This window comes from Halyomorpha halys, unplaced genomic scaffold, assembly GCF_000696795.3.
Source record: "Halyomorpha halys isolate HHAL.00 unplaced genomic scaffold, Hhal_1.1 Scaffold373.1, whole genome shotgun sequence".
Classification (NCBI taxonomy): Eukaryota; Metazoa; Arthropoda; class Insecta; order Hemiptera; family Pentatomidae; genus Halyomorpha; species Halyomorpha halys.
In genome coordinates, this window is record NW_027109386.1 from 422,860 (window position 1) to 445,919 (window position 23,060).

Genomic DNA, 23,060 nt, shown 5'->3' on the forward strand with positions numbered 1-23,060 from the left:
TTTAAACTTTTCTTATACAATTAAAAATGTTAAAAATTAAACACACCTTCAATTTTTTTTCTAGATATAGTGTCTCAAAATTGAAAATGGCATGAAACCCTCCATGGTAGCCTTAACTATCTGACTTCCTAAACAGACAACTGTAGACAGTAGATTGAGTTTACGATGTGTCACAATCTCAAATAAGAAGATAATAACACAAAATAAAGGCAATCCTTCCCTACCGGACCCGCCCGACCAAGACCCCGGGGAGCGACGGTGCTATATCATTTTTGAGATATTAGCTTTAAACGGGAAGAGGAAACTTTAAGATAGTTAAATCAAGCAATATTTAAAAAGCGCCTGAAATTGAAAAACGGCAGTTTTTTCCCTCTCAAAAATTGTGATTGTTTTTTCTCAAATAAGAAACCTTCGATTTTATCATGATATATCAAAATCTCAGAAAGACTAAGCTTTTATAAGCCATGTTAAAAACCATTCTGTAATAGAGCTATAAAAAAATGGTTTAAAATTGATCAATCTACTGACAGCTTTTATTGCTATACATAAGTGGTGGTGATACTTGGAAAATGACTTGCACTAAGTATCGCTCGGGTCTTCATCAAGTTGAACTCTTTTGACTAAGACAAACTGAAGAGACCGATCCATCCACTAACAGTTTTACTTTTTGCTTTCCCTTGGTCTTCTTTTAAACCCGACTCCTCCATTACTGCTGTCAGCAGACAGAGGCTGGTTTTACTGCCATCCATTCTTTAAGCCAACTCCACGCCGCTTTTCTCACTATTGCCTACCGTCTCTGTTTGCAATTTTTTTTCTTTCTTTTTAGTGTTTTCCATATTCTTCTCTTATAGGTCTATTAACTTTCCGCTTATTTAGGATCCTCTTCATCACACTTCTTATGAAAGGTTTCGTATTTAATGTGGTTATAAAGAACTCCCTCCTTCGTAACTTTCAACGCAGAGCTAAGCCACTGATGAAGACATGACATGTCAATGCCATTTCAATGGTTGATAAATAAACCAGGCAAAGAAATTATAACTAATTTTTTTTTCTGGATTAATAACACTCCCTCAATGCGAAATCAAATCTAAATTTAATTATATATTTTTTAAGTGTTTCAGACACCAAGTTCATTCAGACTAAATTTAAAGTTTTATAACTTAACAAAAGATAATGAATGAGAGTATCCAATTATGCATCTATTTACTGTTTGAGTTAATTTAGGTGGATATTTAGATAGGATAAATATTGATATCCGTTTATAGGCTCCATGGTAACATATTACAGCCATTGCAGTAGTATAAAAGTTGCCACCATGACTGAGATGAGTAGATTTACATCTAATTTCCTAAAAAGCGTAGTTTTAAAAGCAAATATATCATACTACTTAATATATTTAATCTTTACACTTTCTTGAAACTGGTTATATTTGTTTAAATAAATAAATTTTATCCAATTTTAGTCCCTAAAGAATTTATATTTCTTCATAAGTCCGACGTTTCGGGTAATTCGGATATCCTCAAGAATAACCTTAATACAATTTTAGAACTACGTCAATTTCGAAAAACTGTATGCAGGCTATTCTGCCCAGCTCATTAATTTCGGTCCCCAATTACCCTATTTTATCAATTCTTTCTCATTAAATTAAAAATTAAAACTTTTTATTACAGTCAACTTTTTATATTATAATTTATCACAACTAAATTATATATTATAATGGTTGACTGTGAAGTTTTAAATTAAAAGTTTTTGAGGATGGCCGAATTGGCCAAAACGTCGGACTTTTAAAGAAATATAAAATGTTTTGAGACTACAATCGGATAAAATTTATTTATTCAAGAAAATATATCGTCAAAAGTTCACTAAAATTTGTGACGCATATACCCCATTCTTAAAAACAATTTTCAGAATCTTATAAACGGTATTAGAAGAGTGTAATAATACTTCTAAAACTAACACTACAAACATACTATTGCGCCATGAATAACGAGAAAACTAATTACTTTAATTAATTATTAACGAGCAACCAGAGAACATTTATATATTTATTTTGATGATGGCCTATTCTCGAGCTACATGGAACAATCTCAATTCATATCGGCAAATAAATTATATTCACCTAGACTTTTAAAACAAATTTACTTTTGTGTGTCAGTATCTTTTTAACATTCAGGAAGTTATTGTAACAACAATAGTACAATAAATACTAAGCGTAATGTATTTTTCTTTTTAATTGCCAATCCAATTTACTCTAAGCCACCCCCGTTGCTAGCTAAAACTAAATTCTGTTTCGTGCGTCTTCTCTCGGAGAGAGTTCAAAGGCGGTACCGAGGAAGGAAGCCAGAGGCGTTGTACATTTTATTATCCCAGCGAAGGTGAAAGAAATTTAAAAGTCCCTGACCATTCGCAAAATAAAACAAAAAAAAGGCAGCTCCTATACAAGGCCTCAGTGTGAGAGGTGTCCTCATCTTATCTGGCCACTTACTTCCAAAGGTTCTCCTGTTCTTTACTACTGACAACTTCGGTTCTTCTGATATTTATCAGGATCAATCTAATGTTTAGGATACGAGCTCTTTAAATGTTAAAAGTCACTCCGGTTCTGAACGTAGGAGGTTTCTGATCAGCTCATCAATTGACTTGTGATACAGTAGAGTAGGCTTATAAAAACTTAATGAGTGCTACGAATCCTTACGATAAATAATATTATGTAAAGAATAAATCCGTTTCGTAATATGTACATATTTATAACAAAGATGGCCATGGAACGCATTATTCATTTTTAATTTCACTTCTGTTACAGCGGGTAGGGGTTCAAAAGGAACCTTTGCTAGCCCAACCGTGAATAAAAATGGAAACAAAAGAAACGAACAGCCGAATTTTATTGTTGCTGTATTTTAAAATAAGTTAACATAATAAACAAAATTAAAATATAGAAAAATTACAAACTAGAAAAAAAAGAACAAAGAAAACTTAAAACTATTACAAAATTAAACGAAGTTTGAACAAAAATCGAAGAAAAAATGTTTTTATATCATTTTCAAATTTTATTTAACTCGTACAATCAAGTCATCATTAATATCATCTACGTCTTATTCTGATTAAAATTATACTGAACGCCTATTTTTCAACAGAGTATTTCTATTATACAATTAATTTTGTTTATATTAATTAATTAACCATCATAGTTGATTTTACTTTGAAGAAAAACAAATATTTTTATAGGTCATAATAAATTTCCAAGAATAAGAATAGAATCTAATACTGATGTATAATTTGCCGTTAAAAAGCCAAATACTACAGAAACATAATATCTAACATGGTAGGTCGTAGAAAGTAATAGAGTGTGACGAAAAACGACTAAATAATTTAAATTTATAAATATATGAGGAGAAGATGGTTGGGGTGCGGTCAGAGAATAACACAAATAAGTCAAAAAACATATGTAATACTCCCAACGTTTCGGCCAGAATTTCTAGCCTTCATCAGGGCTAAGAACAAAAAACAAGATAACAACCAGTAAATAAAGGATATATAGAATGATTAAAGTAAAAAATTGTACAGAGTGAATATAGATAAATTTAAATAAAGTTATGAAAGAAGTGAGAAAAAAAACACGTATATATGTAAGTAATTAAATATGTGAGTAAAATAACATAATTAATAAAATAAAAATATAAAGTTGTGTAATGCAAATAAATAACGAAATAATAATTGAAAAATGTATGTAACTTAGTTATTTCCCATACTTTCCCAAACTTTAATTTTTAAATTATTATTGTTAAATTAAATTATAAGTATTTCGTTGTTTCTTTGCATATTACTTTATATTTTTATTTTATCAATTATGCTATTTTACTCACATATTGAATTACCTATATATAAGTTTTATTTCCCACTTCTTTCATTACTTTATTTTTATCTTTTTTCATTCTGTACAATTATTTACTTTAATCTTTCTATATATCCTTTATTGACTGGTTGTTATCTTGTTTTTTGTTCTAAGCCCTGATGAAGGCTAGTAATTTTGGCCGAAACTTTGGCACTAATAAATAAGTTTTTTTAACTTATTTGTGTTATTCTCATACCGCACCTCCAAACATCTCCTCATGTATATTATCCACGGTCAACTATTTTCTCATCATTATTTATAAATAATTTTTTTTTATTTCCATGATTATTCTAACAATAGTCAGTTTTAACTTCCAAATCCCTATTAAGCTAAATTTTACTTCAACTCAAAGAAAAGTTGTATGTGAAAGTTTTTGAACCGATTGGTAGAAACATTTCCGGGTGTTAAACTATTTATTAAAACGTAGTCAATTAATGACGTAATTTTTACAGTAGAGGATGTCCAAAATGTTAAAATGGCAGCAATAATTTTAGTTTTAAACCCCTTTGCTTGTTAGTCCAACCATTGCATTTCCAACATTATTTCTAGTAAACCAATAGCTATTATTGCGTGTTACCCAACTGCGGTGTAAGAATAGTGCAGTTCGATTCTCCTTACGACTTTTGACCATAACTTAGAACGCACATTAAACACACGAAGCCGGTACTAGACTTTCACTTTGTGGTATAAGCTGAAAAGCTTTATAACCGATTTGTGGTGAGAAAAAACCCTCTGAAATGTCATAAACGAAATAATAAACAATGAATAAAAGGATATTCATTGTTCATGCATTATATAATACGTTTGTATTTATTATGAAAAAAATTCGACGTATAATGAAGTGTTAATTTAATCATATGTGTTTAATTATATAATACATCCAAAAATATTCAGTGGAATTACATCACTTTCCTCTGGTGAATTTAATAACATGGCTGAAATGTAATTGGGCGAGTAAAATGGTCAGGCTGGTTAAAAAATTAATCTTTAGGTAGCCTAGTAGAGGGAAACGATGCGTAAACTTTCGAAGAATAGGCTTAGAAGAAAATGGGAACACTGTGTATGGGATGATCTTTGAATCCTCAGAGGTCGTTAGTTTACAGTAGTAAAATTATGCCTTTATTGGTCGTTATGTCGTTTCTTCTAATATTAAACGTTTAGGGTCCATAAGTAGAAAGCTCTGTTAAGACCAAAAAAAAAAACATTGTAAACGTTAAAAACTTAAACCGTTTAAGTGGTAATTATTATTTTTTAATAAAATGTAGATGAAATAGATCATTCCTTTTCTATATACCCACCATTCATATGTATTTTTTTAATCAGAATTTTATAACAAATTACTAACAAGACCATGAATATTTTTTTCTCTCTACAATATTCTCGGTTACTCATCATCATAAAGAGAAGCATAAACATTGTATATAAATTTTATATATAATACATACATATATCGTAACACATAAAAAAGGTAATCTTTCCCGGCCGGACCAGCTCCACTAAGACCCCAAGGGAGCAACGGTCCTTTATCACTTTTAAAATATTTGCTTAAAATGGGAAAAGGAGACTTAGGATAGTTTAATCGAGCAATATTTAAATATTGCCCCTCAAATTGGAGAACGTCGTGATTCCCTCCCTCCGTGGTAGCCTTACTTATCTGGCTTTCCAAACAGACAATTATAGCGAGTAGATAGGTCGATGTACGACATATCACAATGTCACGAGAGGAGAAATCATAACACGAAAAAAAGGAAATCCTACCCGCCTGGACCTGCCCCAATTTCATTGACGAAACATGCAAACTAATTTCTTAGTGCGTAGGTTTTAATTTATTTAATCAAATTTCAAAAAAGTTTCCTTTCATATTGGCCTAAATAAATTCAAAAAAATTTAAATTCTCGTCTTTTAAAGAAAAATATTGGCATTGAAATAACTGGACCTGTGGAAAATATTTGGACGTAAAGAGTTGTATTAGTTTAAATATGAAGTTAAAAGTACCAAGTAGTTTAATGATTTTTTTCTATAATGATAATTTTTCTAAGAATAGTAATTATAATGTTTTTCAATAGTAGTAATTATGATGTTTTCCAAAAATAAATTCACATGATTCTTTCTTTCAGAAATACTGTCACTCAGTGATTTTTAAGTAAAATGAAATTTATTATGATTAAAATTGAAGCATGTTAAATGCACAATTAACTTGTTTACGATATTACAATATTAGCTACTTGTAATAGTTAAAAGGCGTTATTAGAAATAAATCTACCAATATAGAGAGACCATTTTTAAAAATCAACCATGGTTGGAGTGGCAAACTGGCAAACCATCGTATTTTTCAAATGTTTCGACATAAGAACCAAATGACAGAATATAATTTGCACTTCCTAGAAGTAAGTCAATATTTTAAGCAGTTTTTACTGGAATACGGAGTCCACATGAAAAAAAAATAATAAATAAAAAAAAAAGTATAACTTCAAGAAATTCCTTAGTTATAAGCGCTGGAGAACATTATCTTAAAAATATGGACAACACGTCATTAGTATGACCCAGCGAAAATAATTGTACATATACTTATTCAGTTTATATTTTGACTTTGGAATAAATATTGACATTTTAAATATTAAAAAAAAAAATATTTATGAGCTAAAACTGTTAATTGAATGAAAGGAATCTTATTAAGATTACAAAATTGTAGTTTAATGTTCATATTGATACTTAAGGGTTATACAAACCGCTACGAAACTCATTGCCTAATGGATAATCGTTGACTATATTAATGTTCGGGCGGTAGAGAAGATATCGATAAACTAGGATTGGACAAGAGGTGATTCCAATTGCATTAATTCGCTGAATAGCAGCAGTTTGGTGGAAGCGAATGGCTTTTATTTCGCATTGTCTCGAAGACAGAGAATGCGAATAATCGCTCGAAGGAGTTCCTAAACCCTGTCCCCGAAGAAAGGATAATTGCTTTCCTAACGGTCTTGCTAAACTCCCATTGTCTTTACGATAGTGTTAACTTTTATTAGGCTTACTTGTTTCCTGGGCTTACTACCACCGCCTCTCTGCTGGAATGTTAAGAATACAAATGTGAGAAGTTCAGTAAAATTTGTCTCTTCTACTTTATATCCATTGTTAAATTTTATATTCGAAGTTTATGACTTAGATTCCGGTTGAAAATGTACCTAATAATACCATAATATAATGTAATATTACACCGCTGTAATACTTTCCCACTTTTGTACAGACAATCGAGAATTTTCTTGAAGATATTTCGAAATAATTAAAGGTCTTTTCGATAAGGGTGTAAATGGGTTCCGGTGCATTAACCAGGCTCATTGGCGGGTTGCATAAAACCTCCCTACCGTTGCTAAATGCAGATTTCACGGGTTGATTGGTGTCGTTGAGCCAACGTGGCTCTTATTAGCTTGTCTATGATGGGAGACAAACACATCGTTCAAACAATGCATCGAACGATTGTATTTATAGTTGGCAACATTTAATTAATTTTAATATGGGAAATATACAAGTGTTGGCATGGGAAATATTTAGATGGAATGAACAAGATATTTCAGTTTGACCTTCAGTTTTTCGTAAAACTTCGAAATTCATAACTTCTTATGATAAAAGGAAGATGGTCCCGCTTATGGTAAAAACACTCAAATAGTGATTAAACTATTTAAATTGAGCCAACGTTTCGTCCCACGTTTCAGGGCTTTCTGGCTCGAAGTCATAGGGAAACTGAACCATTTTTTAAAGAGAAAGTTAACCATTTTTCGATACCCTCTTCCCCACGTTTCAAATATTGTCATTCTTTACTCATTTCTAAAAAAGCGCTTTTAAATATAAAATTTCTAATTTCTCACATTGACTTACAGTTACAAAATAACAAAAATAACAGTATCCAAATACTCAGTTCTATAACATTAAATAAAAAACACTCCTTCATTTCCAAACTGGATAATATTTATCAATGATCTTTAAAAAATTAAAAATATAAGTGACTATAACTTCTAATAGTTCATTACATTATAGCCAGTGGTAATATTACATTATTTACTGACCAAAAGGAGGCAGTTTACCGAATTCATGAAGTAGAATAAATAACATCGAAAACTACATTTTTTTAAAGGAAATTTGGTCTGAGAGAAAAAATATTCTTTTCGAAATGTTTCTAATTATTTTTTTTTATTCATAATTTTTTTCTGAAATTACATATTTAGGCAGTGTATGCTTGGTATGTTTTACTTTACTTTAGAAAATCCATTTTACGTTCTTTTTTGTTTGTTTTTTTTCTAATGATTCTGATTAAACTCAATAAATCAATTTAGGTACAATTACGTGGGCTTTAATACCAGGTCGTGTAACAGGGCATACGTGTTGAATTTGAAAAATAAAATTCCCTAAATTACGTTTAATTTAGCTAATTTGAAATAAATAACCAGTTCTCATTGTTGGAAATAATAAAGAATAGATAAATACGAAACATCAACAAATATGAAAAATAACTAAAAGAGAAAAAGGAAAAATAGTCAAGACTTCCAATCGGAAAAAGTTGGGATCGAGATTTATAAGCACACCCCAAAGTATTTTTCTGTTTCTTTTTACACGCCTATATTTACAAAAAACCCTTGAAATATAGTTAATTAGCCAGATATTTTTTAATATTCACAATGAAATTAAAGTAATTAATGCTAATATATGATATTTTAGAAGTTGTGTAAAAAAAGTAGAGAATTTCCTTAATATAATTAACTACAAGAATGAGTTAATTAGTACAGAAAGGATTTCCCACAGCAATTAAACATATTAGCCAGTTTTACTTAACAATACTGAGGTACTGATGAAGGTATCCTTAACACCCAGCTATACATATAGCATATCTCCCATATGTACGTACCAAATACCCACTAACATTACAGGAGGGTATGAAAAAAAAAAAAAACTGATGATTTAATTCTGTTATAAACATTATGTTATTTTTTTATCGTTATTATTGCATACTATTATTTTATTTATTATAAATCATTCTATAGTTTTCATTTTTTTGTTAAAGATAAAAAATAAAAATGATCCCAAAAGCCTCTTCAGGACTCTAGGAAACATTCAAGTAAACATTGCCTCAGATCATTATCAAATTGTCTCTGTTTTCTTGACACGTCAAAACATCACATCACCATCTAACTTTATTCATTATACTACAAATGATAGCAGAAATGTTAAGTTGTCAAGGCAAACTGGAGTAGGGGAACGAAGAATTTATTATTCATTTCGATAATAACATTCGTGATTGTACGGCCTTCTAGGAACAAGAAACATGACAGTTTCACCATAAATACTTCAATTATAAAAGATATTTTCTTGAAAAAACCATCGAATAAACATGTATATTAAAAATCAGTATATAATTCTTTGACTCGTGTTAGAATTTTAAATGGAGTGCAAATTATGTATTAAGTAATGATTGTTATATTCATCTTAAACGCATTTTTAAAGCCTTGCGAACACAAAGAGGGAATTAAACATTAGAAAATCAAAAAACTGATAAGGACAATAAACCAATATTTTAAGACGACGTTCATACGCCGCAAGGTGAAATATACGGAGCTATACGTCTCTTATATACATTTATTTTATATGATTTTTGAAAAATTTACTACACTTAATAACTTTATTTATTACATATTGATTCATTTTACGGCTTAATAACCTTAAATACCGGGTATCACTATCAAATTTAATGTCATCATATTTGAAAAAAATTTGTTTCAATCTATTTCTCATTTCTTTTACTGAAATAATAAATAAATAGAATACATTTCTAGAAGATAAACTGTTGATACTGTAACCAAAGATACATAAGGGAAACATCTAAAACACTACACGAAAATAACAGAAAAGATACTAAAAATACGTAGTAACAACGCTGGCATATCACAGTATTACTTATACTACAGTTCTAATTGTCAAAATGCCATGATTTTTGAAAATTAAAAAATAACAAAAAAGAAAAGAAAGAAAGCTATCTATTTAACAAAATATATCAAAAATACGGTTAATTACAAAACTGGCACAAAAAACTTGAATATGAATTATGCAGACATATTAACTAAATTCCAGTTACAATAGTCTCCAATTAAAAAAAGTCTTAAAAAATAAATTAATAATGATGTTATAAAATAAAAGGAAATAGACTAGGCAATAGAATACAACAACAGTAGAGGAGAGGAATGAGAAATATTAATTAAGTTAGGAACAAGAGTCTAATGTGATAGTGGAAATGAAATATAAAAGTAGTATACATTGCAAACAACTAAATTATATAATATGCATTTTATAAATAAAAAAATAAAAGAATTTTTCACAATAACAACTTACTTGGAAAAATAAATAAATAAATATTATGTTTTTATTATTCAGTAATTTAAACCTTTTATACTATTAAATGACGCCCCTACACTATATTTTACCATCTCCATAATTTGCTTCAGTATTTTTTTTTTTTAATGAAATACATTTATATTTTAATGTTTTACTAGTTTATCCGATTTTTTTATAATACTTGGAGCAATCTTGTGGGGATGGTTTAAGGAAATATAAAAGGCATATCTAAGCTGGCATGCGACTAAGCGTGGTCTAGGGAGATGCTATTACTGCAGAACTAAATCTCCATCCATGCAATTTATCAATAAAACATTCTCCATTAATCTGTCCATACAATAAGTTGGTATTATACTAAATTATTTTCCCTAATCAATAATATAAAAGTAAGGCTCAATAAATAACTCAAGATATACAGAGTGGAAACAAAACAAAGGTAGAGGAAATATGTAGCTGACTTGACATAGTACCTCATTATGCTCTTGCATATCTTATTACCGATGGTACAACTGCGCCATCCATCAACTCCCGATGCACACGAGAGAAAGCATTGCACTGCACTTTTCAAATGCATATTTGTATAACAAATCAGTTGGAATGAGTCCTGCCTGCTTTTGTTTCTTATGGGCCGCCAAGAAAAGCCTAGAGATCAATTTATACCCTGGATGGAAAAAAGTTCTCCCTTCTGCTATTTCAAAACCGGTCGGTTGTTCCTATCGATTTGTCTCCACATCAGTTCTCTTTCTATTATAGACTGCAGGTATTAATCCTCATACCCCTGCTTATGCATATGAAATAAACATGCATTATATATTGAAGCATAAATATTTTAAACGCTCATAACTCTAAGGCGAGATTTTTTTTTTTATTATAATCAGCAATATAAAATAGAATTAAAATGTGTATATATACAAGCAAATGAGGATTTTTTAAATAGTATATTTCTAATCATTTTATTTTTGCCCATAAGGTTTTTATTATGTAAATATTATAATAAATTTATAAATAATGCAGTAAATATTATATTATATTATAACTATACACTTCAGGACTACCTCAATTTTTTTAGAAAATTTTATACATTTTGAAAATAATTAAATGAAACTTCAATACAAAAAAAAAGTAAAATAAAATAATACAATGGTATAAGAACTTAGTAAACAAATATAATTAATCTATAACTGGTGCGGTGAAATTTCCAGACACATAGGTTATGTTTTTAATTTTTTTTTTATTTATTCAATTAAAATTTACTCAAATCCTTGACCTTGTAATATGTCGTATTTTAAAAGTTTTAATGAATAGTTTCCGTACTATTTTTGTGAAATAATAATTAATCACTGATAATTACGAAAAAATATGTATTTAAAGTTTTCATAATTTGGCCTAGAAAATTAAGATGAGAGGATGAAATAAAACTTACTATATATTTATAACATACGTAAGTGAGAGTAAAATTTGACTATTGTCATAAGAAACAAGCACAAACGATAACTTTTATTTAATCATATAGTTAATTATCTCAATATAATTAATTATCTAATATAATTTCATTTATATTTTATATAGATTAATTAACATTAATTATTACTACTAAAGAAAAACAGTAATGATTAATGTTTTCAAATGATTTTAAAATTTCGATCGATTTTTTAAAAATATTTTTCTGTTACATTTAAAATTCTCATTAACTGGACTCTTAAAGTGTAAAAACGATCATCTATTTTGTCTCTGATTAGAATATAACAAGTACTATAGAATGGGATTGGATGTTCTCAGTATTTTTTTCTGATTTCCCAGTCTGACTAAGACGATAAAAAATCAAATTATTAATAGTTCATATTTATCCTTCGCCTTGCAATGAGAAATGGTTAGTTATTTCGAATAAACAAAATTAAATGACGATTTTTTTAATTCATTAGGGCCGTTTTGGAGGACATTTTAACAAAACGTTGCTATAAAATTTCAAGCATACACTTACTAGTAAATAGGTAATTTCAGTTTCGTACCAATTTTTGTTTCAGAGATTATCTATTCACGTACACTCACATGCCAACTAGCTAAACTAGGTACATTAAAGTAACACATAATTGTGTCCAAATAATTTTAAAATATGAACCTAAAATATATTTTCTGTCAACGATTTTCTAATTTTTAACTAGTCTAACAAAAGTGATGTGTTCTTTGCAGGTTGGATATTTATTGAGAGTTTTATCAATTAGGGTAAGTAAGTGTTTCAATGATAATATCGATGCCAAGTTAAATGATAATAAAATGAACCAATAAACTAATGTGGATTAATTGTTAGGTTCGGGGACAGGCAAACATTAGTTTGAGATAAATAATGTCATTAAAATTTATCTTTTAATAATTTCTTCATTTGTTTTTATTAATTTCCGAAAAACATAGATGGAAATGGTAGTAGAACAGAATGATAAGTTATGTCCAAAGGTTAAAAATTCTTACTAAACAAATTAATCAGTCTCCGTACACTAGAGGGTAGATGACCAGTTCTTTTCGGCGATGCTGCAAAACTGTGGTTAACGTTATGGTAGCCTAAGAGAAAAAAAATAGGCAGTTATTTTACCCCAATTTTGATTTCTTAAATGATAACTATGTACGATAACAAGTCAAAATTAATGAGTCCGCCATGAATAGGTAGGGAGGGGGTAAATAGCGGCTGTTTCTAAACGTTACAAAAAATTAATTTTTCATACAGAGCTCTATATTTTTTAAATTACTACCAACACTAGAAAAACTAAGAGAACACCATTTAAGGAAAAGGAAATTTGCTAAAATATTAGCCCTAATAGAGCTATTTACGTTCAAAAGTTTTCGAGAAATAGTTACTTAAAAAGCAATATTTCATAAAGGTTTACTGAAAGATCAGTAGTAAGTGAATTTATCTTGAGAAATCTATGTCTATTAGCACTCGAATTAAAGCTAGTTTAATGGGCTATAAAGTAGTTTAGTAAGTTTTTCTTCGTAGGAATGGAAGTTTTTATGATATTTGCTAAAATAAATTGATTTATAGTTGTTCGGACATTATGTATGATCACAAGTCAAAATTAATGAGTCAGCCAAATATAGGTGGGGGGAGATAGCATCTGTTTCAAAACGTTCAAAAAAATTTAATTTAATTTTTCATTTGGAGCTCTATATCTTTAAAATTACTAACAACACTAGAAAAAAAAGTAGATACCTGTATGTCGAATCGTTTTTAAGATATAGATATTTCAAAATAAATTCACTAACTACTAATTTTTTTTGTTCTCTTTAACGAAGTATTGCTTTTTTTTATTTATTTTTTTTTTTTGAATTCTGAAGAGTATGTAATACTGTTATTTTACTCCATTAAAAAAGTCAGAACCTATTTTATTTTATTTAACTGAGTCAACTTACTAACTGTTACGATTGAACCATTATAAGGCAGATTTTTAATAAAAATTTGCATAAGGAAATTGTACATTATGAGAATATAGATCATAACACAAACGTATATTAAGGGAAAAGTATACTAAATCGCAATTACCTTGACATTCACTTGAGGCAAGAGACCGATGCGAAACCCCTCCAGCATCTATTTATTTTCTGAAAAATAAAAAAAAAACTATGTATTAGATAAATATATATGCTAAACATAAATGTTTAAATTTTTAATCTGATTTATTTTCCTTCATTCAATAAACTTAAACTTTTTTTTCTAGTAACTATTAAGAGGTACTCCTAAAATTAATCCGGGAAGAATGGTCTGACAAGTTGTCAAGGATAACACCGAGACATAAGAGGAACCATTTCTTAAATGTTAACAATTCAACCCACACTTCAGGCGTTTTTCAGTTCTTTAAAAACCAAACTGGTTCAATATGATGTAAATATGAGAAGTAATAATAAAATATATATATGAATAAAAGTAATCATAGAATAATAATAACTTAAATTATAACACATGTGTGCCACTATAGAAGTTTAAAGAATCCCATTTTAATAAATATATATTGTAAAAAGTAAATTAGATTGTAATATTGTAGAATTATGAAGAATGAAGCTCTTAAAAAATTAATATAATGAACAATAAATGTGGCAAAAACCATAAACTAAGTAATAAAGATAAAAGTAATCACATAGATAGAAGAATTATAAAAATTAAATGACTGTGCATTTATGAATAATAAAATAAAATAGAAAATCCATAGACATTACTATATTTAAAAAAACATAAAAAAGAAAATAATAAGGTTATGATGATAAGGAGTCTCGATATTAATTGTCTCCTCAAGATAATTAAGTACACGTCAACTAAGATTATTCTGTTAACAAAGCTTCCAATTGTGGTGTTATATTCTAAAACCAACCGAGTTTTAATTTAAATTTTTTAAATTTAATTATTAGTCTGGGTAATAAGTTATCTTAATATTAATTTCTTCTTAATAAAGTGTATGTAACATGAAAAATGTATTCTCTTGACTCTTACTCACGCAGAGCTTCTAAGGAATTTCTCGGTTAAATTCTTCATGGTGTAATAAAGTTCTGAGGCTTCTTTTAATACAGCATAATATTTAATATTTCCATTTTGTGTTACTCCGTTCAACAGAATACCCTCTGGTTCCTGCCATCGCAATGGAGTTGTCAGGAATCTTAACGAATTTAGGAATTTAATATGCCCCCTTCTAATAAATTCCGGGACCGTTGGGAGGTCTATCAGGGCGTGTAGATCTAGTGGTTCCTTCTTCTTTCACATCACTCATTATATTACAAAGTATTGAGTCTTAAAAGCGCTAAAAACGTAGGTTGACGCTGACGAGCTGTGAACAGTGGAGTCACGTAAAGTAGTGCTGGTTTCAGAATTCTTTTGTACACTTGGGGCAGTATGAGATGCGGGATCGTGAGGGGTATTTATTTCTCTAAGTAAAACTAATAACTAGTTCGGGAAAGATATTACTTCATCGAATAGAGATCGAATTTTTAAACCGATAATTAAAAAAAAAAAGAAGAAATTAAAAATTTTAAAACCTATATGGAAGATTTCATGTAATGTTCAAAAAGTCAAGTGATGAAAACTCTTTACGTGTTATATCATCAAAGCCACGTGTAGCATAGGATTGCATCAAACACCATAGGTCAATTCTAAGAAAGATGGAAAAATAAGGATAAGTAAAAAAAAAATAATAAGTTCAATAATTCAAAATGCAATAAAATTGAATTTCTGCATAATTCTACTATGTGTACCAACCGTCGCAAAGACAGTTCTTTTGATTTACTCTGGAAAACCAACATTTTAGAGAAATAATCGTTTTCGCAGTATCCCAAACACATAACTTATTTATTATTTTAATTTTATGGCAGACTAATTTTGTCGTTCTTCCAAGAAATTGCGATAACAAGATAAAATAAATAAGCTTAATCACTAATATATGCTATTCATGCAATCTGAGCCTGTTAACCAATAAACAGGAAGTATCCATGGCTAACCCAACAACACAAAAAATATAAAGAAATAAGTTTTTTATGTAAAATTTTATATTACCCGGAACATCTGAATAATCAGTTTGTTTTGTCGTTATCAGGTATCACTCTAAATTGTACATTTTCCCTTTAGACTGTTTATACCAGGTGGTGTTTTTTTTTTTTTTTTTTTTGTTATTTTCGAGATGAAAGATAAAAAGAACTAAACAAACGAAAGGCGGTCCTCTCACAATGAAGTGATTAGTGCCCTGAGGTTACTGAACAAGAGGCAGTGATTGAAGTCCATCTTTCACATCCTGTCTATCAGGTACTTCATTGTACTGCTTTTCGACGACCTTTTCGGGCTTATATAACTTATGTGTCGTAAGTTGATAAATAAAACAATATCACAGCTTTTGTAGGTAAAATATCAAGCAAGAAAATTTAACTTTTTGTTTTCATTATAGATTATCTAGATTGATTTATTATCATTAGAAAGATTATGAGAAAATAGTATTATTTTTTACATCAAAAATTTCAGTATCAAGGGAAAATATGTAGGTTGGCCAAAAATCATTATTAGGATTATATATTATACTAGCGACCGAAATGCTTCGCAAATGCTAAGTTGGAGATGAATATAGATTACATGAACACAATTTAAGTTTGATATCAATTGTTGTTATTTGTTAAAATTAAACTTTATTATCATGATTTAGCACTACAAAAAAAATTCAAAAATTTCTAATTTTTAATTTCTTATAAAAACTGTATTTAAAGGTTTCAGCAACGTTAGAAACGAATATGACGAATGAATAAAAACTTTATTTTCGTTTCTTTTAAAAAATGAAAATATATAAATAACTTCAACACGATTTCATCAATCTACATGAAACTAAGGAGTGGTTTAGGGCTCAATAAACCACAACAAAAACCATAAATTAGACCAAATTACAACCGCAGATATAAAATAAAAAGGTTTAAAAAGCGTTTAGTTAGTTGAAACTGAAGCTGTCAATTTAGCTTCCCAATGGATCTATTAACGTAGGATTTGGATCAAATTGAAGAGAGGTTATGAACAATGGACGAGAGGAAAAACCCTCCAAAATAAATCAAGTTGAAGGTTTCCTAATTTTTAATTTCTTTGAAAATAGTAGGATTTCAGACGAAGATAAAAAGAAAATAATAAAATTAAAAATCGTACTATTCCCTGATAATTTTTTTTTAATATGTAGTAATTGTTTAAGGTGATTAAGGATACTATTTGAAGTAATACAACGATTAAAACATATTTTCAAATGTTTGTTATCATAAATAACGTAGAAAAAATCATTTTTTCATTCCAAAACTAAATTTCTTTTAAATAAAATAAAGGGTTATAATTTATCTATCAATTTAAATTATTCCAAGAAAAAATTCAACCCTTGTTTACTTCTAAAAATATTTACCACAATAGACGCTTCGAACAATAACAACTCATCTCTTTACATTTCATCGCCTTACATTTAAATGCCTCTCTCATGATTAACTTTATTTGTTAATTCGTTTACTTTGAAACATTTCTAATAAATTAAGTTCAGGCTCAACTTTCTTATAAGAAGTATATATTAAAGGTATTGAAAAAAAAATATGATAAGGTTATATCAGTCAAACATTATATAGATGCATATGAGGATATCACATTAGGAATTTTTTAAGATGAACTAAATAATAATTAAATTATAGATCAGAAAAATATTTTCTGCAGGATGATGAAAAGTTTGAAGATAAGCTAGTACAACTCTGAAATGTCTACTGTAATAAAGATAAAGAAGTGAAAAAGGGTTGATTTTATATGCTTTATCGATAATGGGAGCTGACAGGTTTGGCATATAGGTTGGTCCTCTTTTGTGATTAAGTGGAGGTGTGTTAATTTGAAATAGCCTATTCTTACTCTTGCAACAACCACTTCTTCTCTTCTGTTTCCCCTTATGGCACTTGTCCACTTTTGTGTTTTGTTTTTTTAACATTTCTTAGTTTATTGGTGAGTGGTACGTCAGCCCACACTGAATCCCAACTTTTTCGGATTTTGTTCCTTAAAAATGCCTTTATGTCTTTCAGCTCTAAAATTTGGAGTGGTGGAATGTTCGTTGTAGCAGCCTCTTTAGCCGCTTTTTTCGCTGCCTCATTTCCAGTTATTCCTGAGTGCCCTGGAGTCCAGAGAAAGGAGATACTTTTTTAAAGATGTTTTAGCATGTATATATAGTTTTGAATTTTGTCTATCGTAGGCCCGCTTTGACTGATTATAAGTTCTATATTCTATAGCTAAATACGGCAAGAAAGCCGTATTCAGTATACGTTGGTCAAATAAATTTATTTGCAAATTATCTTATCTGAGAGTCTTACCCCTGAGTAGCCTATTAACGATAAATTATAAATTGCTTATGAATTTATAAAGAATTGTAAAAGGGACAGATTTAATCAAAAACCATATGTGGCATAATCCTCGTTTTAGCAAGAGTTATAATGTAGCTAAATATAAGAAAAAGATTTCAAAAGTATGGTAAGGCAAGTAGTTCAACTGGAATACGGCGGTGTTTTTTTTCTTTTTTCGTAGTTAGTTTTTGTTTAATAGCGTAAAACATCACGAGTCGCCGACGTAATTAATCTTATTTATTCCTGCTTATATTTAATTTTATTATTTATATATACTTTTCGTAGTTATTACCTTCTAAATTTATAAATATGTAGTCTTAAGGAGTCCTTAACTTATATATAGTACTACCTCGCTTCTTGATGACAATACAGTACATTCACCACAGTATAACGCTGGTAACATACCTTACTCAGCGCCAATTTTCGAATGTATAGTCATGTTATGATTAAAGTTGGTCCGCGATCGACGAAAATACGATCGTAATCTGAAATTTTCAGCTGAAATACTGATAATCCTGGAATCTTGTAAGATTCATTTTTTTAAAAGAAACGTTTTACTATGATAATGAGATCCAATCTGCAGTAGACGATAATGGAATCGCATGAGTTATGAATGCATTAGGCCGACTCGAAAGATATGAATGGAGCAGAAGAGAATTGCAGGCTGCATAATGAAGACCATATCGATAGCTATCTCTGCTTCGTATGCAAATATAGATAGCAATTTATTTAATCTAAGAGCATAGCTTATGAGTATAACCACCTGTCGATGCCTCCACCAACTCCACAATCCCGACCATTATATCTCGCCTGGAGATGATTGCGGACGATGACCGCACTAATTAACCTGCTCTTGCTATTTAAATACCCGAACAGTGATAAAGTGAATTGAAAGTTCCAATGGAAAAACAATTAGGTTCCATTTTTGCAGTAATGGAATTTTAGCAGCAGCTGCTGGCCGTAGACATGAAACGATAAAGCAACAAAGACAGAGTACGAAAAATAATTAGATTCCACTTAAAATATAGTTTAAAAATAGGTTGTTCAGGGGAAGACCGTTGAAAACATTTCATTATTTTTTATGGCCTTTCATGAAAATTATCACATACTATTCCTGGAAATTTAAATATAATTTTACCAAAAATCGTAATAAATGGAATATCCTCGACACTTTCTATGAATGTATGTATACAAACATTTTTGTTTTGTGTAAAACAGAAAATTCACCATAAAACGCAAAATTAATTTTAAAGTAGTAGTGAAAGGTACTATCACAAAACCATGGATCTTTAAATTTCTGGGAAGCAAGTTGCCAATTGACGCTTGTCAATCGAAGCACCATTAGAACAGAAAAAACACAAATACCAGATGTATAAACACCAAATATAGCGCATCTCATTTCAAGAGTCCAAAAAGAGACAAAAATCACATCAAAACAAAAAAATTATTTATGAACTTGATTCGATTTTAAGGAAATGATAAAAATTCCGAAGGTATCTCTCACCAAGAGGAAATTCTAAGCAATAATTGATGATTTTAACTTTTTTTTTAAAAATTAATGAAAATATATTAAAAAATTGAAAAATTGTTTTTATTTTCTCCTTTTCTTTAATACATTCTATCACTTGACTAATATAATATATAAAAATTTTTTTGTTTGAAAGTAGGTACTTAAATTAAAAAACATATTTATTCTGTCCTTTCCTCTCATTATCTTTATTCTTCTCCAACGTTTTAAAATTAATTAATCCAAGTTTTAAAATTAATTAATCCAAGCCCCAAAATTAACCTCTACTACAGGCTATTATGCCCACGTCATGGGAGCAATAATAACCATTTATATTCCAATTTCATTCACTTTAACAAAATAACTGTTAGCCTATTTGTTATTTGTAGTTTTTTTAACGTGTGAACGTAGGTTTTGTCAATGAAACTGTAATAACAAATAAGCTTATTGTTAAATAATTAAATAGGATAAAATAAGAGTATGAATGTTCATGAACCGATACTTGAAATCGGTGTGGCCACATCAATTTCAAGAGTCTCTTTGATAATTTCCTGTGTGCAGACATGTTGAGGAATAACAGCAAGAGGAAAAGATAAAAAAAAAAATTGTTTTAAAATAAAATCAGCTTTTTGTTTGAGCATAGGATATGAAAATACTGAATTTGTCAATTGATGCATAGTTACATTTAATGGTAACTTCATTCATACACTTGTGACTTCATTCATTTTCAATGAATATCACGCTTATTCTTTTAGATATTTAAAAAAAAAAATGAAAATGTAACTTTTTTGGTACCTATTTTTTGAACTTTTGTAATACCAATAAAAAATACTAACTATAACGACTTCCAAAACTAAAAGGGTAAAACTAAAGGATAGCGTTGGCCCTACTTCTAGCCTTGAGAGCGGGTTGGGTTAGCGACCTCTTACATCTACAAGTAGTGGGTCTCTCTGGGAACTTGTGTACGATTCTTAGAACTAGGACGCTACAACGTTTAACTTGGGCAGGTATTATTTTACATTTTTTTAAATCATAATCAAGCAATAGGCACATTTCATTAAAAAAAAAAACTCTTTCCGTAAAGAGTAAGTAAAAAGACGCAGAAAATGATTACAGAATAGTTTATTATTTCAAAATAATAAGTCCAAACAAACTATAAAATATGTGTATATATAGTTGACCATAAAAATTTAAATATAAGAAGATGGTCAGGGTTGCGGTCAAAAAAAGAACAAATAGTTCATAACTGTTTTAATGTCCGACGTTTCGCCCCACTTTGAAGGGCTTCATCAGGGCTAAACAGATACAAAAAACTGAGAATATTACTACAATGAGGTAATTTAAGCTAGGATAAATATTATGTAAAAATAAACTGATAAGACTTTTTACATAATATTTATCCAAGCTTTAATTAACTTTTTTTTTTTTTTTTTTTCGGCCAAGACTCCCATTGGGGTCCTATACTGCCTAACCATGGTTGGGGGTCAAAGTTCTTCATTTTGTGGGACCGCCACGCAATGAAAAAAGTCAACGTCCCAGGCCGGATTCGAACCGGCACCGCCAATAGGCATCATATTGGTAAGACTGTGTCTTAACCACTGAGCTATAGGTTAAATTACCTTATTGTAGTAATATTCTCAGTTTTTTTTATCTTTTTAGCCCTGATGAAGCCCTGCAAAGTGGGGCGAAACGTCGGACATTAAAATAGTTATAAACTATTTGTTCTTTTTTTGACAGCAACCCTGACTATCTTCTTATATTTGATCTATAAAATAATATTATGGAATCATTGTACTAAGAGTAAAAAAAAAAATTAAAAATTATTAATGTTGAATTTTTTTATAAGGTATTTTGAGCAATATTCCCAAAACATTTTATATTAGTGTAATTGTATATAACTGTATATTTCCGAAAAGCATTCCGAGATCATTATACAACAAATATTTGGTATAATGATTCCAAATCATTTTTGATTTGTACAAGTGTATAACTTATATAATCGCATAACTGTATATTTCCGTAAACTGTTTAAGATTTACCGAGCAAAGAGTAAAAAAAAATTTGTATAACTGTAAATCTGCTAGTTAGTTTGAAATCATTGTAAAAAAAATCCAAAAATATTTGATATAATGATTCAGAATATACTTAGTATTTGTACAAACATTTTTCTGATAATTATTTCGGAATTTTTACCCAAAAAGTGAATTAAAAAAATCTCATATAATGATTCCCCAAAAATTTATATTTATGTAATGGTATAATAATATTACTCAATATTTCCGAAAAAAATTTCAGAATCATTATACAATCAGTAAAAAATAAATTGAATAAAATATTTGATATAATGATTGAGAAAATATATCTATGCAATTGTATAACTATATATTTCTAAATGCATTTCCCAATTATTAAACCAATAAATAAATAATTATTTGGTATAATGATTTCAAAACACAATACATTTCCCTCTAAAATGGAAGAAACTTCTAATCAGCCAAAAGTTTGAAACTAAATGGAGGAATAACTTTGTCTAGTTCCTAAGATCATCCTGGAGCGACATGATCATTAAGCTATTTTTCACATAAAAACATGAAAGAACCCAAATTACACCAACTTTCTCCCATTCAAAAATCTCAACCAACTTCATAAATCATGAAATAGCTTTAAAAATTCTGTAAGAAATAAAACTCATTCGACCATAAACGCCCTTTTTCGAGCTACCGCTTCAATTCATTAAAAAGTTGTTGGACAAAACGATTTACATTTCAATCTAATGTTTGCTGTCAAATCTCAAAAAAGAACCTCGGAAAAGTGAAGGTAATTCATGTACTTCCTTAGGAAAGTCTGTGATTACAAAAAGGCAGTAAGAAAGAAAACTAGACGGAGCGGGCGGTCCCCATTCAATACTTCTGGTTTCCATAATAATAGTCCGCTTCAATGGACATCGGCTCATATCTTCCGCTTGTTCCGACTTGTCTTTTTGTCCAGTTGCTTTCTCTCAGCATTTAGTTACCGATCGAAAAATTTTCAGTATAACTTTCCGAATTCCGAAACTATTTACTAGAATTTTCACGTTGTCTAAAGTTTTATAAAATATATTATATACTGGTATTTGGTAGGGGAACAAGACTGGCAAGTGGGCCTAGTGGTCCTTTTTGCCAACCCCTGACCTGAGGTGCTGCCGCGTACTAACCAAGGTGGGAGTACCGGTTCGGGATCGCCGAAAAATAAATATTATCAGCCTCAGGTGGGAATCGAACCCAAAACGTTCCGAACCAATCCGCACGGCCGTCGCGTCCCTAAATTTTTTTTTTCGGCCAAGGAGTCCTATATTACATAGCCATGGTTGGGGGTTCAAGTTCTTCATTTTGTGAGACCACCACTTAATGAAAAAGTCAACGTTTCCAGGCCGGATTCGAACCGGCACTG

At 29.5% G+C, this 23,060-nt stretch overlaps 1 protein-coding gene across 3 annotated transcripts in view; it reads right to left on the reverse strand.

Moving 5' to 3' along the window:
• The window catches only part of LOC106681895 (cadherin-99C), a 430,333-nt gene that overhangs the window by 338,724 nt on the left and 68,549 nt on the right, over positions 1-23,060 (reverse strand). For all 3 annotated transcript variants that reach the window (XM_014422456.2, XM_014422457.2, XM_014422455.2), the window contains exon 2: positions 13,797-13,855. The gene's annotated coding sequence lies outside the window, so the exon portion shown is untranslated. The remainder of the gene's footprint in view (positions 1-13,796; positions 13,856-23,060) is intronic.